At 34.8% G+C, this 15,951-nt stretch overlaps 1 long non-coding RNA gene across 1 annotated transcript in view; it reads left to right on the top strand.

Annotated features, from left to right (window-relative positions):
- Nucleotides 1-15,951, top strand: part of LOC142836566 (uncharacterized) — a 153,563-nt gene that overhangs the window by 132,696 nt on the left and 4,916 nt on the right. The window contains exon 2 of the long non-coding RNA XR_012908113.1: nt 2,977-3,084. This is a non-coding gene — a long non-coding RNA (uncharacterized LOC142836566). The remainder of the gene's footprint in view (nt 1-2,976; nt 3,085-15,951) is intronic.

Genomic DNA, 15,951 nt, shown 5'->3' on the forward strand with positions numbered 1-15,951 from the left:
CGGATAAATTGTATCCTAATGTCAAGACAGTCATGATTGAAGAAATTCTGAGGATTCACTGAAAATAAATTCACTGTGAGCAAAGGGTGTTAGGCATGTAGCCACTGGCAGACATGTAAGCACAGACCCAAACACAACCAAACACGGGTAACTGGCACACAGTCAGGCTAGTGGCAGGCACTCAGGCCTACAGACAAACATTCTGGTGGCAAAGGTGCAATGAAAGTTCCGATCTCTGACCTCAAGGACAAATTTCAATAGAAGCCAACAATGGCTTCCTTCCAAAAATAGTTACATAATAGATCATATTTATTTTGGGGGTCATCAGACATCTGGTGTCAGCCATTTTGTGCTGATCCATATCTCACAGATATCTAATGCCAGCCATGTTTATCTGACACATATGGGATATCCATTATCAATGCCATATTTTATAAACCTTAAATGGCTTGAATGGCCTTTTTCCCTACAGTAGAGAGATACCGTTTGATGTTGATAAAAGCACACATTTTTTAAAATGAGGACAGATGTGTTGTTCTCATTGAAGAGAAAATCATTATTAGTCAACTGTCACAAATTAATTTCCTTAGAAATTATTTGATCATCTCATATTCGAACTTGGATATCATGGCCTCGTTCAGGATGTCCTTTAGGAAGACATTCTAAGATGATACCACACTCTCAAAGGCTGGTTATTATAAAAATGAGAAACCAGGGTCGAATTTTTTAGATGTTTGATATAGGTAATTTAGAAATATATTGAGAAACTCAATAATAATATATGAAAAGATTTTGTTTAAACAAATGGCAAATGTAAAAGAAAATATGCCAGAGGGTCAACATTTCAGTGCTATTAATATACAGCTATCAGTTAGATTTTGTCAATACATGGACAGGTACAGAGAAATAACCAAGTTTGGAGGTGGTTTTTATTTATTTTGCTTTATTTTCTGTTTGTTTGTTTGTTTGCTTGACTTGGCTTTGTTTTGTTTTTCCAACATGGTGTTTTTAATTATATTTTATTTATTTTTGCAACCTGACCACTGTTTCTCCTCCTTCCTCTCCTGCCAGTCTGCCATACATCCCCCCTCTGCCCACCACCCATCCATCCTTCTGCTTTGCTACTCATAGGAAGGCAGCACTCCCAAAACATGCTGCACCAATTTGAAGGCTGAACGAAGGTAAGCTTTGTAATAATGAGCAGAAATAAGAATGGAATCGATTACAATGATTCAGAGGTTTTGCAACAGTAAAATCAAGCTACTCAGTGAACATCCTTTCCTAGTGCGTGATGATGACATTATTGACAAAAGTTGGGGGACAAGAATAATTACTCATAAAATACTTTAAAGCATATATTTAGATGTTAATAATAGTAATAATAAAAATTGGAGGGTAATTGGGGATGGTATCTTGCATAACCCAAGTTGGTCTTAATCTCATAAAGTAGTTGAGGGTGAACTTGAACACCTTGTGTTGCTGCCTTCAACTTTAAGTGCTGAGAAAGACATGTATCTCAATATCTACCGTTACATAATTTTAAATAAACATTTTAACTTAATATAATTATAATTGTAAATCAACTAAGGAATTAGTTATAATTAATCATAAATTACTTTCCTTTGAAGTAATTACCATTTAAGTAATTAATAAAATCATTTTAACAAAGACATAATCAATATATAAGTAGATAGAAAGAGAGACAAATAGTTGTTTATATCAGTATGTTCTAGACTGACAAAATTCTGGTTAGAAATATCAAGATAGAAAAATAATAGTAGTTTTAGAAACAATCATCTCTAAACTACTTGACTTTTGTTATACCACAAAATCATCTTAGCTCAGCATTAAGTTATTGGCTCTTGTGCTATCATACTCATCAGTATTCACATAATTTTTCTAGATACATTGTTTCACACCTAAATAACAAATGAGTAAAAATAGTCTCAGAACAATATTTTTATTAAGATTCATAAAAAAGTAAGTGTGAAATTAATATTTGTTTTTCCATTTTTGAAATGAAAATGCTAGGTTTCTCTTGGGTAATGTTTGTTATAGTTTTGAGTTATGTCCAATAGAATCTGAGATGAATTTTAGAGCACACTGGTTACTAGGATCTGCTTTTGGAATTATTATCTATGCAAGAGAGGAGAAGCAAGTTTAGGGAAAAGGAAGGATCTAGCTTCATCGTGGTATGGTCGTCTCAGGGAATTTCAGAGGGAGCCCTGGGGCTAAAATGGACATGTTACAATTGCCTCAGGTTACGTCAATATCAAAATTATGACACATCTCTAAACTAGCCTTAGGCAGTATCCAATGACTTTTGCTGAGATGTTAACAAACATCTGTTCTCTTCTAAGAATGCCAACAATAAATTTATAAGTGAGCCCACCTACTTCTAGCTTAGTGAACCAATGAGCTGACTGACATTGCATAAAGGAACGAGGTGACCCAACACAGCGGCATCACTGAGAAGCCCAATACCAGTGACAATTCATGAAACTCACATGCCTAATGTCTGCACAGACCAAAGACATCTGGACAGGCCAAACTTTCTTAAGAATTGTTACTGACAGAAACCTAGGGGAGGGAGTTTGGCAATCCTGTATGTATGAGGGTGAATATTACTACTTGTTCAGTTTTATGAGTCCCCCCCCTCTCTTACCAGGAGGGAGTGATTCAGTTGGAGGAAAGAGCAGCACAACAGGGAGTCAGTAAGGGAATGGTAGTAAGGGAATGGGAAGTTAATCTGAAAAACTTATTGACTCCATTGATTGCTTCCTGTCACTTTCAAAAGCTGGGGTAACAAGTCTTTTACAGGAGAGGTGCATGGATAAAGCTTCTACCAGTGCGTGACAAAATTGCTAGACCAACAACATACAGCTACAGCAACAATCTGCATTGAAACCAGCACGTGCGTCTACAAGGCCGGTTTTCTTCACCACAATCCAAATCCTTTTCTTCTCTCCGTTGCAGGTATCTGACCTCCAGAAGGGAAGTGTCTACTCTGGCTGCTGTCCTGCTGGAACCACCAGCCTCATCTTTCACTGTCCTGCACAGAGCATGCCTCAGGACAGTAGGCAGGTAATCATCCCCACGATGATGAATGTACTGAACTGCACTTTCAAAATTTTGTCTTCAATTTAATAATGCTTCTAGCCATATTCATTTGTGTAATTATACAACGAAACTCTTACTAACGACTGAGTGTCAGCTACTTGCAAACCTTGATTTGGGAAAGAATGAAGAGAAGAACAGCAGGTTCTTGAGTCACAAGCATTTTACACTTACTTCCTTTATACATTAATCACTGTTTCCTTATTTGTAAGCTTTGGGATAATTAAGTCTACAAATTTTGTGACTAGCAAGTTCGACTTTCAAAATTTGATAGCTTTGACATTCACTAGCATATTTAATGGCACCTGGGGCTTCTCTACCTCAAGTAAATTTGCTCCTCAGTTATTCTATGCTATAAAGGTTAGGGTTAACTTTGCTATTTTTTCCCTGAACTTTTGTTTATATGATTCATCACTCAAAACGTTCCCATAGGATTTACAGCATGACTATTTGCTTGTAACCCTGGTTGGCTATGATGCTTATCCGATTTGGACTTGCTGGTATTCTTTTGAGGTCTGCCCTGGGAGTATAGATATGTGGATCCACAGCACTGAACGCCGTGCTGTGTCATGTATGGCTTTAAGACTGACCTTACTGGAATGAGTGAAAGAAGAGGCAACAGCCTGACAATCATGAAAGCTGGGATTGGGTAGGATATGCACTGTGTTGTAGGTGCACTCACAGAAACTTGAGATATTATTATATATAACTGAAAAATCAAGAAGATCTATTATACACAGTTGAACAAGGAGGTAGCTTTGCAAATGTTTGTTGGGAGACTCTGTAGGTGAATTGTCTCAGGATGCAGACACCTGGGCAGAGAAAACTGTGGTTGGTTGAGAATTTTACACAAACTGTCACCTTTTGTACTCAGAGCAGAGGCAGCCCTTGCTATTATTCCACTAAGACTGAGCTAAGAAAGGCATCATCAAAACATTTAATAAAGTATTATAATGATCAAAGGTCAAGTATTCAGGCTGTAGGTGCAATTAGTTACTTGAAATATTCATAAAGTTTTAGAAGTTTCAGTTAATATAATGTAATCCAGAGGAGATGCTCTAAAATTCTGGCCTTGCTGGATGCTTGGGTAATAGCCTTACCTGGATAAATCTATTGAGAGCACAATCTGTACTTATATCTAAAGATTAAGAAATCAATTGTTCAGACACCTTGAAAACTGTCAAGTGTTAATTAAGATTAGCTAGCATTATAACATTTCTGACTTTACTCTTTCTTTGCACAATACAAACAGAAAAACATAAATATTTGGGGGATTGTTTTGATTCTAGTAATAGCCAAGTCACGGAATTCTGGAGGAAAATTGTTAGATTCATAAGAATGTTAATACATATTTGACACATAAACATAAGGTATATTCCAGTAATGTGTCCCACTTCTTGAACCTAAGAGGACATTTATAACCCTGAAAGCTATATTAATGAGAGAGATTCTGGTCCTAGCATACAAAGAAGAAAACAAATAACAGCACTTGACTGTCTTCATTCTTCTTTGTATGACAGATTAAGTCATCCCTGTAGCACAAATAATAAAAACCCAAAGACATATATTGGGGTTCAAGTTGAAGATCAGAAAAGCAAAAAAGCCATCTACTAGAGAGACCTTTTACTTCTATCAAATCTTGATATATAAAGGGTGTGATCCTATCTCCACTAATTCTCAAACTCCACACTCCAATGAGTCCCTGTTTCTTCCTTTTTATATTTTTCTCTCTGCCCAGCCTTATTACTCCTGTCTCCACCTCCCTAGTGCTGGGATTAAAGGTGAGTGACTCCCAAACCCTGGGATTAATGGTGTGAGCCACCACCACCTGGATCTGTTTGTGGATCAATCTTGTTTAGCTCAGGGTAGCCTTGAACTCACAGAGATCCATCTGCCTCTGCCTCCTGAGTGCTGGGAGCAAAGGTATGTGCCAACTCCCCTTGGTCCCTTGTGACATAGCTTTGCTCTCTGATCCTCAAGCAAACTTTATTTATTAAAATACAAACAAAATATCACTACACATTCCTATTTTGCTAACACTTTTGATCCTGTATTCTGTATCTTGCAGATTGAAATTTATCTATTAAGATCAATGATTTATAACTTTAAATGATGATTATCATCTTGTGAAAAGAAACAATTTAGATCTGAACAATTCTAGTTTCCAAATAGCAACTTCTTTTGATTCTTACAGACAGGAAACTGAATTATAATCTACTTGCAGAATTTAGGATGTGTGCAAATAGATTCCGCAGTAGATAGAGCATTGAAGATGGAACAAAACATTTGAAATCCATTTTTAATCATATATTTTCCCTGAACTCCCTTTGGTTGAGTCCTGATTATTTTTGCTGCTCTGATCCTTTCCCAACTACTTCAGCTATTTAACATTTGTTTTGACAACTGTTTCTCCTTTTATTTCTGCCCCATTTTTGATAGATAATTTTGTATCACTGTGAGGATTACATGAAAAGAACTTCAAAAAATTCAAAATACTGCTCAGACTATAGTGAGCATTCAATGACATGTATTTATTTTTTGTCCATTATTTCAGATCAATATTATTTTTTTTGAAATTATTTACATGAATCTTGTTGAAATTATGCATTTATGTGATAATAATACATAAAGGCAATCCTTTTGACTTACAAGAAATGCTCAAAGTAAAATATTGATGTATTTAATGCTTTTGAGAAAAATGGAGATAATAATAATATTCATACATGCATACATATATTGTCTTCATATTTTTTGTTTATATGAAGTGTACACCATGAGTCATGGAGTCCAGACTAAGGGATTCATCTTCATCATAATACAGAATGTTTTGTGAGAGTCTCAAAAATCACTGATACTATAAAAGTACTGTAATACTTGTCATTTTCTGCAAGAGTATTTCTGCTGTGAATTTTTTCCTGCCTCGAAACATTGCTTAGGGAGTCAGAAACAATGTCCTCCACTCACAGCTTGTAGAGTCACCCATGAAACGTTTAAATAAAATAATAGTGGCAGCTAAACTTTAGAGGAGGCCCCAGGTGAAAACTTCTGTAAATAGGTACCACATCTTGAACCAATATCACTGTTTCTTCTTGTATTTTTTTTTTAAAGAAGAATGACTTCAGACTTCAATATGATGGATGCTCATTCAGAACAATAGGAGGGAATCTGTCAAGATGAAATAAAGACCTGAAAAGAATCTCATTGAAGAGGACAAAGGTTCAATGTTTAAAAATCTGAAGTGTTACTTGAATCTTGAGAATCATGCAGACAGTGCTGACAGATAGTGCTGTCTCCATTGAATATTCAAGATTTTATATTAGCTTACTGTAGATACTTAATGTATTTTTTTCTATAGGCAGTGTGTTTATATTCACAGTAATATTGAATGGCAAGAATGATGCTGCTGATTTCTGTTTCAACCTGGTCGATACTAAAATGTTTTAGTAGTTGACTTGGCTGAGTTGGTAAAACGTTTGGCATGGAAGCATGAGGCTCTGAGCTTGATCTCTAGAAAACAAACAAAAGTTACACTCTAATCTCCGCGCTAGCAAGAAGAAGATGACTGTGTTTCTAGGCTTCACTATTCACTTAGCTCCACCTACTTGACTAGTTCTAGGCCAGTGACAGATCCTGTGATTCTGTGTCCAGTAAAAAAACAAAGCAAAACCAGGCAGTTCCTGAGAAATCTGAGGAATGAAACTCGGGATTGTCTCCTAAAGCCCCACCCTCATGCACACAGAAGAACTTGCATACATGTGCCCAACATGTACATACAAATATTTTGTTTAAACGATTTAAGCCTTTAAGAATGGCAAGCAACTTCTGAAACTGGGGAGTCATCTTGTGGTTGTATGGGAACTGTGGCGCATTTCACTCGGGTTTCTGATGGCTCTGCAGTTGTGATACTAGATTTAATTCCAAAGACTTCTTATCCAGTTATCTTAACTGGAAAATGTGTGTATGAAAATACAGTGATGGCCATCATGAAAATATTTGCTGCCAATAACATATTTTGTTACTGGATCGATCAGGATATGTGCTAAATATGTAGCCTACTGAGTATCAAGTTATTTTGCAGCTTATTGTTGACATCATTCTAAATGATACTGAAACTTAAAATATTAAATTATTGAATTACATGTAGTAATTTAAACTCAGTAACTTAAGCTTTAGATATTTGAGTCTAAAATATTAACAAACTACCATATGTTTTCTCATATATACGCATATAAAATAAATAGTTATACTTTCATGATGATCATGGATATATATTTTAAAATTGGTATTAGGTATACTGATTTCTTTTTATCTTATATCATTGAGTGTTAAACATATTTTAAGTAACTAGTTTCTTGAATTTTATTTTGTCTCTGTTTCTTCAACTATATTGAATATCAAGTTGCTTTTGTTATTTTGTACTTACCTTAAAATTTTTTAGGATAACCTGACTACTAATTTTGGCAACCCACTTTCAAATACTACTATTTCTCTGTCTGAACCTTGAGCAATGATTCTCATAATCTTCATTTTATAGATTAAAATTTCCAATTTTCAGAATTTAACTATGGATCAAAAAAAAAATCTACGCACATTCTTGTGATAGGAGCCAGAGAGATGTTAAAGCTCACACCAACCGAAAGAAAAGTTTAGGAGACAGAGCAGGCTTACACTTTGCTACTCAAAGCGTCACAGAAGATGTAGCAAACACAAAATGCCTGCATGGAGTTGGCAACACTTCCTAAATACTTACCTCTCGTTTATTAAGTTAACAACAACAACAAAAAAAAGGTTGTGGTTTTATAACACCCCTCATTTCAAAAATCACTATTTCTGTAATTAAGAAAAGTTAGTAATCTAATTAAAACCACCAGTAGCTGCAGCTTACTCCTTTAAAATGTTTATGTTTCTGGAGGTAGCATCTTAGTCCTATATATTATCTCTGTTGCACTGGTTTCCTCAAAACATTGATTCAAACATATAAGATATTTCTAATGAAGCCCGGTAGTGGTGGCACATGCCTTTAATACCAGCACTTAATACCGGCAGAGGCAGACAGATCTTTGAAAAGAAAAAAGAAACCTCCCATATTACCATTCTGTGAGAGCGAACTATATATGGAGAGATTTCCAATTCTTTTCTCACTTTCTTACACTGTCAGCCACAGGATCTGTCCTTTCAAAATAGATTTTAAGACAGTGCAGCTTATGTCTGCAACACATGACAGCATCTTAAAAATTTCCCAGCAGTCCCAAAGAACAGTGTGGACCCAGACGCTGGCTTTGGTATTCTCAAGGTAAGCACCCAATAAGCCCATTTAACTATTTTTAGAGTACAGCAGTTACTGATTTCTTTGAAGCATAAGATTCCAATATATAGAGAGCATCAAAAAGATGCAAATTCCAAGATGGCAAAGACTACAAGTAAGACCTTATTTCACTAAAAACTAAACAAGTAAATACATAAATAAATATTTTTATTGAGATCAACTATCTGTAGAAGCAAAACATATAAATCAAAGCTTTCTTGAAAAATCATTTTAGTTATTTCTAATGGCAATATTTTTATTAATTAAATTCACTCATTTAATTTATATCCTGACTGCAGTTTCCCATACCTCTACCCCTCCCATTCCCTTTCCACAGATAGCCCCTGCAATCCACTCCTTCTCTCTTTTTGTTCTGAACTGGGCAGACTTCAGATATATATCAATGAAGTGAAGCATGATATATCAAGTTGAGGTAGATCTAAGTTTTTTCCTCTTTAACTAAGGCTGGGCAAGGCAGCCCAATATGAGGAATGGGTACCTGGAAGCCAGACAAAGCATTAGGGACATGTTTCCATCTTCCTATTCTTTCATTACTAAAGACAGATCAAGCTACACAATTGTCACATATATGTAAAGAACCTAGGTAGGTCCCATGCAGGCTCTCTAGCCATCTTTTCAGAGTCTGTGAGCTCCTGAGTCTAGGTCAGTTGTTTCTGTGGGTTCCTTTGTGATGACCTTCTCGGTCCTGGCTTGTACAATCAGTCCTTTCTCCATCTCTTCAACAGAATTCCCCAATCTAGGCACAGTGCTTGGCTGTGGATCTTTGCAACTGTTTCCATCGTTCATTGGGTGAAGACTCTCTGATGACAACTGGGGTAGTTACCAATCTGATTGCAAAAGGCCAGTTCAGGCTACCTAGTCTATACTATACGATGTGGCAATAACTTTCTAATCATACTACTAATTTCTGGACTGCTTTTGGTAAGCCAAGTATGCTAACTTATTATGTTGGCACTGTAAATGTATATAAACTTTTCATTAGATGCAATATGTTTATGCATATCATGACTCAAGAGAAATGTATTTGATGCATTTGCACCCTCTTTTCTCATTAAATAATTCAGTAGAAATAGGAAGCGAAAAACACTAAGCTATTCATTGTGGAATTACTTCATACTAGCAAATGTTATTGGAAGGAGCCAGAGTATCTGAAGTTAAAAGTGATTAATAAATAATACTGCTATGAGTAAGCAAACAGGAATAGTAATGTGATTACTAAAAATAGAATATGAAAACTGTATGGTCTAATAACATAGGTGTACATTATAATGTAAGCCACATATCCAATTTATAAACTTTAGAAGTAAAATGTAACTACAAAATTTATAATTTTTTAGAAGTCACATTTTAAAAGAAAAAGGCAAAATTAACTTTAGTAACATGTTTTATTGTGCAATGTAAAATTATTATTATGTTATTGATGATCATTATTAAAATATTAATTAAACTTTTGAATTTTGGATTTATACAAGTTATACATATTTGATAGTTACATTTTAGGTTCAAGTAATCATTTCCTTAATTTTAATAACTGTGTCTGGAAAGAGTCATTTTGGATAAGACATTATACACAATTATTCAAGAAAAACAGAAATAACTTTTGTCTTATAGCTTCTAGAAGTACTAACCTATATTTTGGTATACAGAGAATTTAAGAAGGGTATGAATTATAGCACTTTGTATTTATCTTACCTTTTATTAGATTGTCTCTGGGGTCACACAAGTAGATACATATGGACTTGGGTACAGCAGGGAGGGTAAAGGACATTTGCAGAAGTTGCTTCTTTTGTTCTACTATGTTAGCCTTAGGGTTCAAATTCAGTTCATTAGTGAGGACAGCAGGCACAGTGACCTACTGAATCACCTCTGCAGACCTGACTCTCTTTATATGAATTAAAACATTTCATTCTTTTGTATTTCTCAGTAACAAAATTTTAAACTTTAGAGAAAGTAAAAACTCAGTCTGTAAACTCCAGTGACTCAGTATGGACGACTTCATATTAAAATAGTAGTGAGCTTCAATCTCTGTTTCCTTCACATTCTGACCCTGTTGCTATGGAATTAATACATCTTTCCCATTCAGAGCTATTTCGTATGCAAAATACACTGAACGCTTGCATAGGGAATAATGAATAAATGACCTTTCTGGAACAAGTCAGTCAGGCAGCTTACCATTTTTCACAGGTCTGACAGTTTATATATGATTGATCCTCCGACTTACGAAGCAGGAAAAAACATTAGAACATTATCAGAAAAATGACAACAATGTGTCTATACACAGCACACGCTCAATGTGTTACTGTTTAATGTCATTGACTTGATGCTCTGTCAGTTAAACTGGAGATGCATTTCCTGAAACAATTTTCCTGGTATATATATATATATATATAAGTATATATATATACTTATATACATCATTTTGCTGTAACAAGAGAAAGATAAGCCAGAGACACTGGAGAGAGATTTTTTGATGTTGTTATCAAGAGTTTCGTTATTAGCTTTTCCATTTGCAACAGTTGCATAGATATGTTTCTTTCTTTTAGTTGAAAATAAGGTTTTCACTGAGTTTACTCTTAATATGGTTTACCCTCCCCCTCTCCTCTTTAGTTCTCCCCATATCCCCACCGATTCAACTCCATCTTTCCTATCTCACTAGACAACAGAGACCATTTAAAAAATAAAAATAACACAAAGCAAACAGACACAGAGGAAGAAAAAAAGAAGATAAATAGAAAAGCACAAGACACACACATCACCTGTATAAATATAAAATCAGAAGTGATAATAGATAAGCAAAAGACAAGCAATTTTTTTAAAAAAAAGTCCCCAAAACTCGATAAAACAAAATACCTTCAAAAATACCATTTTGTGCTGTCCTGACAATCTATTGATAAGTCTTGGAACTCTACTAAGTATAGTTTGTATATCCAGTGAGATTTCCTTGGGCAAAGTAATTTTTCCTTTGTGAGTGGTTGTCAATTTGAGATAGCTTCTGGGTTAGAGATGGAGGCTCTTGTGCACCTCCCCTCTCCATGCTAAACCACATCTGACTTGGACCTGCATAGGTTCTTTTCATGCTTCCACAGTCTTTCTAAGTTTCCATGTGTTTCAGTCCCATTGTATCTGGAAGGCACCGTTTCTTTTTCCATCTTCCTTCTCCTATGGTTCTTAAAATACTTTCACCACCTCTTTTGCTTAGTTTCCCGAGTCCTGAAGGGAGGGCTTTAATGGAGACATCCCATTTAAAATTGAGTGTTACAAGAACTCTCATTTTCTGCACATTATCCAACTGTAGGTTTCTGTGTTAATTCCTTTCCACTGTGGGAGCAAAATTCTCTGACAATGGTCGAGTGAGCCATTGACCTATGGGTACAGCAGAATGCCATTAGGAGTCATTTTATTGCTGTGTTCTTTTAGTCTCAGGTCCTTTTTTTCCTCTTTTTTTTATTGATTTTTGTTGAGCTCTACAAAATTTGCTGTTCCCCGCCCTGCCTCTCCCCTCCGTTTCAACCCTCTCAGGTTCTTGACTACCTGAGCAGGAGCAGGCATGAGTTTGATCTCATGGAGTGGGCTTTAAATGTAAGCAGATAGTGTTTTTTTACCCCCACACCTTATTGTGCCACTGTCGCAACAGTGTAACAAGTAAAGAGATCAATATTGTACATCTAAAGGTTTATAGTGGTTTGCTGTTTAGCCTCTGGTAAATACAGAGTACTTTGCAGCACCATAACATTAGTCCACTTCACAAGGTCCACTTATTGATATCTATCTGTCTGTCTGTCCATCCACCCTTGTATTAAGGCATGGGACAGACCTAGGCTCTCTGCATATATGTGACAGCTGTGTAGTTTGGTCTTCTTTTGCGAACTAATAGCTGTACCAGGGACTGTCTTGGACTCTTTTGCTGTCTTTTGTGACCCTATTCTTTTTATGAGGTTGCCTTGCTCAGTCTTAATACAAGGCATAGTACTTAGTCTTATTACAACTTGGAATGCCATGTTTTGTTGATATCCATGGAAGGCCTGTTCTTTTCTGTATAAGGAAGAGTGGATGCTGGAGGCAAAAGGGGTGGTCAAAGAGACAGACTGGGAAAAGAAGAGAAAAGGGAAACTGAGACTGGGGTATAAAATAAATAAATCAATAAGTAATGCAGAGTAAGATGATGTTTATTCATTATAATTTTATTCTCTTGGAATTTCTGTCTGTTTCCCATACCACATTCATTCTTCTTGTGTTAGGCCATTGCACATTACCGCTTGTAGTCTAGTCTTATGATCTACCTAGAGAAAACTTTGGTAAGATGTTAAGATGATCTGATACCCATTAAAGTATAAGCCATGCATATTGTTACAAACTTTTAATACATCATTTGTAAGGTAGAGACAGTAATTTTTTTTTTTTTGAGTTTGAGGCTACCTGGTCTACATAGCCCATTCCAGGTCCATCAGGACTCCATAATGAGACCCTATATCAAATAAGAACAATAAATAAAATAAATATAAAAACAAAATAAAATCTATGTACAGTGGTTAAATATAAGCTCAGAATCAATTTATTTTGTTCATGGGCAGGACCAGTATAACACAGTTTTATAAAATTTATATCAAGATTTTTAAAATTAAATATTTATGCATTTCATTAAAAGAGAACTAATAGTAATAGACAAGTAGCGATGGTGCAGAGATGTATTTGAAATTTTGAGTGAAGTTAATGATAGTGATTTTTTACTTATTTTCCCACATCTACAGGCAATAATTTTGACTATGTTTACCCAGTGTTCAAATGACTAAATTGAGGGCATCTAATCTTGGGTTCAGACTGGAGACGTGGGACTGCTGAGGTCTTGGAAATCCATCCTTTCTATGCAAAACTTGTAGCTATTCACAGAGAGTGTGTCTTCATCCATTATAGGTCATAAAGCAAAAAACAGTTACACATACTTTTCAAAAATAGAAACAGATGTCAAAACAACCTAACCTATTTCACAGTTAAAGCATGTTGGTATGCTACAGATATAGTGATAATGTATAATGTTTTCTATGTATTAATTAGTTTCTTAATGACTCTAAATATTTAGGGTCTCTGTTTCTGATGACACAATCTTCATTATTCTCAAGAGCTATTTTAATTTCGACAGATGATTAAATAGAATCAGCTCATTATGATTTTTTCGTAGTTGTCTTGGGAACAACTTGAGCACTTTGTTTTTCTTTTGCAAATGAAAAATAAAGTATTTTTGAATAATGTACCACTTGGAAGACACCATACACTGCTGATTGATTATGCATGGGTATGCGAGGTTAGAGAGAGGTGATTGACAGGTATTTCTGCAAAAAGTGGATTTCATTTATTGAAAATGGGCTTTTATTAAATTGTTTTGACTACTAATACAGATTTTCACACTGGTATTTATAAATGTCACATGAATCGCAGTACTACTTGAACTTTTAAAGTAGTAGCTGAACTCTATGTGTCTATGCAGGGTATGTTATAATAGAGCTTGTACTTTGAGATTTTGCTCAGAACATAGTCTGATGACTTTGTAGAGGAGTCCCTGAATATGTATTAATGATATTTCAGTCTTTTTCAAATACCAATGAAATTATACCTTTATATTTCATATAATAAATGAGAATTCCATAGGTTAGGCCTTCAGGAATGAAAAAAAATCTACCAGTTTTCCTACATCTGAATATGTACACAGACACACACACACACACAGACACACACACACACACACACACACACATATATATATATATATATATATATATATATATATATCTTCCATAGTTATCACTTTAATTGACAATATGGTTCTAATACCTGATTTAGGCCTGACCTGGCAGATTTGTTCTCTGATTTCTGCTAAGGTATGATCTGTAAATTTTATAGAGTACTGAGAGATCCTGTATATTCCTACTGCTCAAAATCTTGAGTAACTTAACAACCTGTGCTTCAGTAAAATGAAAATTTAAAACTACTTGTTTCCCAAGAATTTGTCTTAGTTCATTCTTTACTTCCTGTCTGAATTATCCTGCTAACCAGTCTATCTGCCCTGTAAATTCTAACAGCAGTAAACCTTTCAGTCTTCCAGTCTTTAAATTCAAACTTACAAATATCTGTGTGATTTTTTTTTCACTTAGATCTCAAAACACAATTATGATCTCATCATCCTGGCGTTCTCCCAACTTTCTCCCAGTTCTCTTCAAACCAGTAAACCACACAGCCTGGCCTCTGCTGTTTAGTCAAATCTAGGAATTACCACTTCTCTCTTCTGAAGCTTTCACACCTTTCCCATCAACAGATTTTTTTAAAAAAAATTCTCTAAAGTATATGTCACTTGCATTTTTAATATCCGCTACCTAGAAATCTGTACTTTTCCAGAGTAATGCAATGGTTCATTTACTGGCCTGTCTGTTTCCCATTCTGCTTTCTAATGAGCAATTATCCACGTAGCTGTCAGTCTGACCTTTCAAAATCTGCTGAATCTTTCTGACCAAAAGCCTCCCTTGACTTCTTGATGCACTCAGAGTGCAGCTCAAGCTCCCTATACTATGGTCACTCCTTTCTTTCCTAGACTTCTTACTTATTGCTTTTCCCTCTCTTGTTGAATTCACTGAAATCAAACTTAGACATTCTAAGTTCTTTAAAAACCGAAACATTTTTCAACCTGTGTATATTTGCATGTACATTTTTCCTTATTTATAATTCTATTAATTCTGACATTTTAATTGCTTTCATTTGGGCTTAAGACATAAGTTCTTCTAAAAAAGAATTACTCTTTCCCTGACAATCAAGATAAAGAATATTGTGTGTGCTCTATTGCCTTGCCTGTATTCTATGCAGTTTTATAAAAACTATTAATCAATACCTGAATTTATCTTACTGCATTTTTTCTTCTGAAATGTAAATTGTATTTATTGCTGACTTTTTCAGTCTTCTCTTATCCTCTAACAGAATAACTGAAACGGAAATATGAGAGAATGATAAGTGAAAGGCGAAAGGCAAGAGAGCTCAAAATGGGTCAGGATACATTTTTCGTATATAGTACTTTATAGAATTCTTAACACAAGTTCAATGAAGTCCGTGTATTAATGTTTATAGGATTCTTATAAAAATTTGTAATTTTTAGTAATTCATAAGAGTTTGCTGTGAAAAGCCCCACTTAGTTTTATTTAACAAATTGAGATCTAAAGTTAGTTAAACTTTGAGAATTACTTTCTCATTCTAGCATATATTTAAACTTTTGGATTTTTGAGCCATCTTATATCATTTACAATAAGAATAAAGTAAAAGAAAAAATACACAGACTACAACATTCTTTTTTATCTTTAAAACAAAATATCAATAAAGAGCCTATAAGCATTAGCTTTTGAGAAATGGGCAAAAACTTAGAAATGACTATACGAAAGCAAATAAAAATATGCCAAAGAGAAATCTGGTACATAATAAAGTAATGGCTAAAAGTGAAAATTGATAAATTTCAGTTTATAAATAAACGTTGA

Source organism: Microtus pennsylvanicus, chromosome 16 (assembly GCF_037038515.1).
Source record: "Microtus pennsylvanicus isolate mMicPen1 chromosome 16, mMicPen1.hap1, whole genome shotgun sequence".
In the NCBI taxonomy this organism is placed as follows: Eukaryota; Metazoa; Chordata; class Mammalia; order Rodentia; family Cricetidae; genus Microtus; species Microtus pennsylvanicus.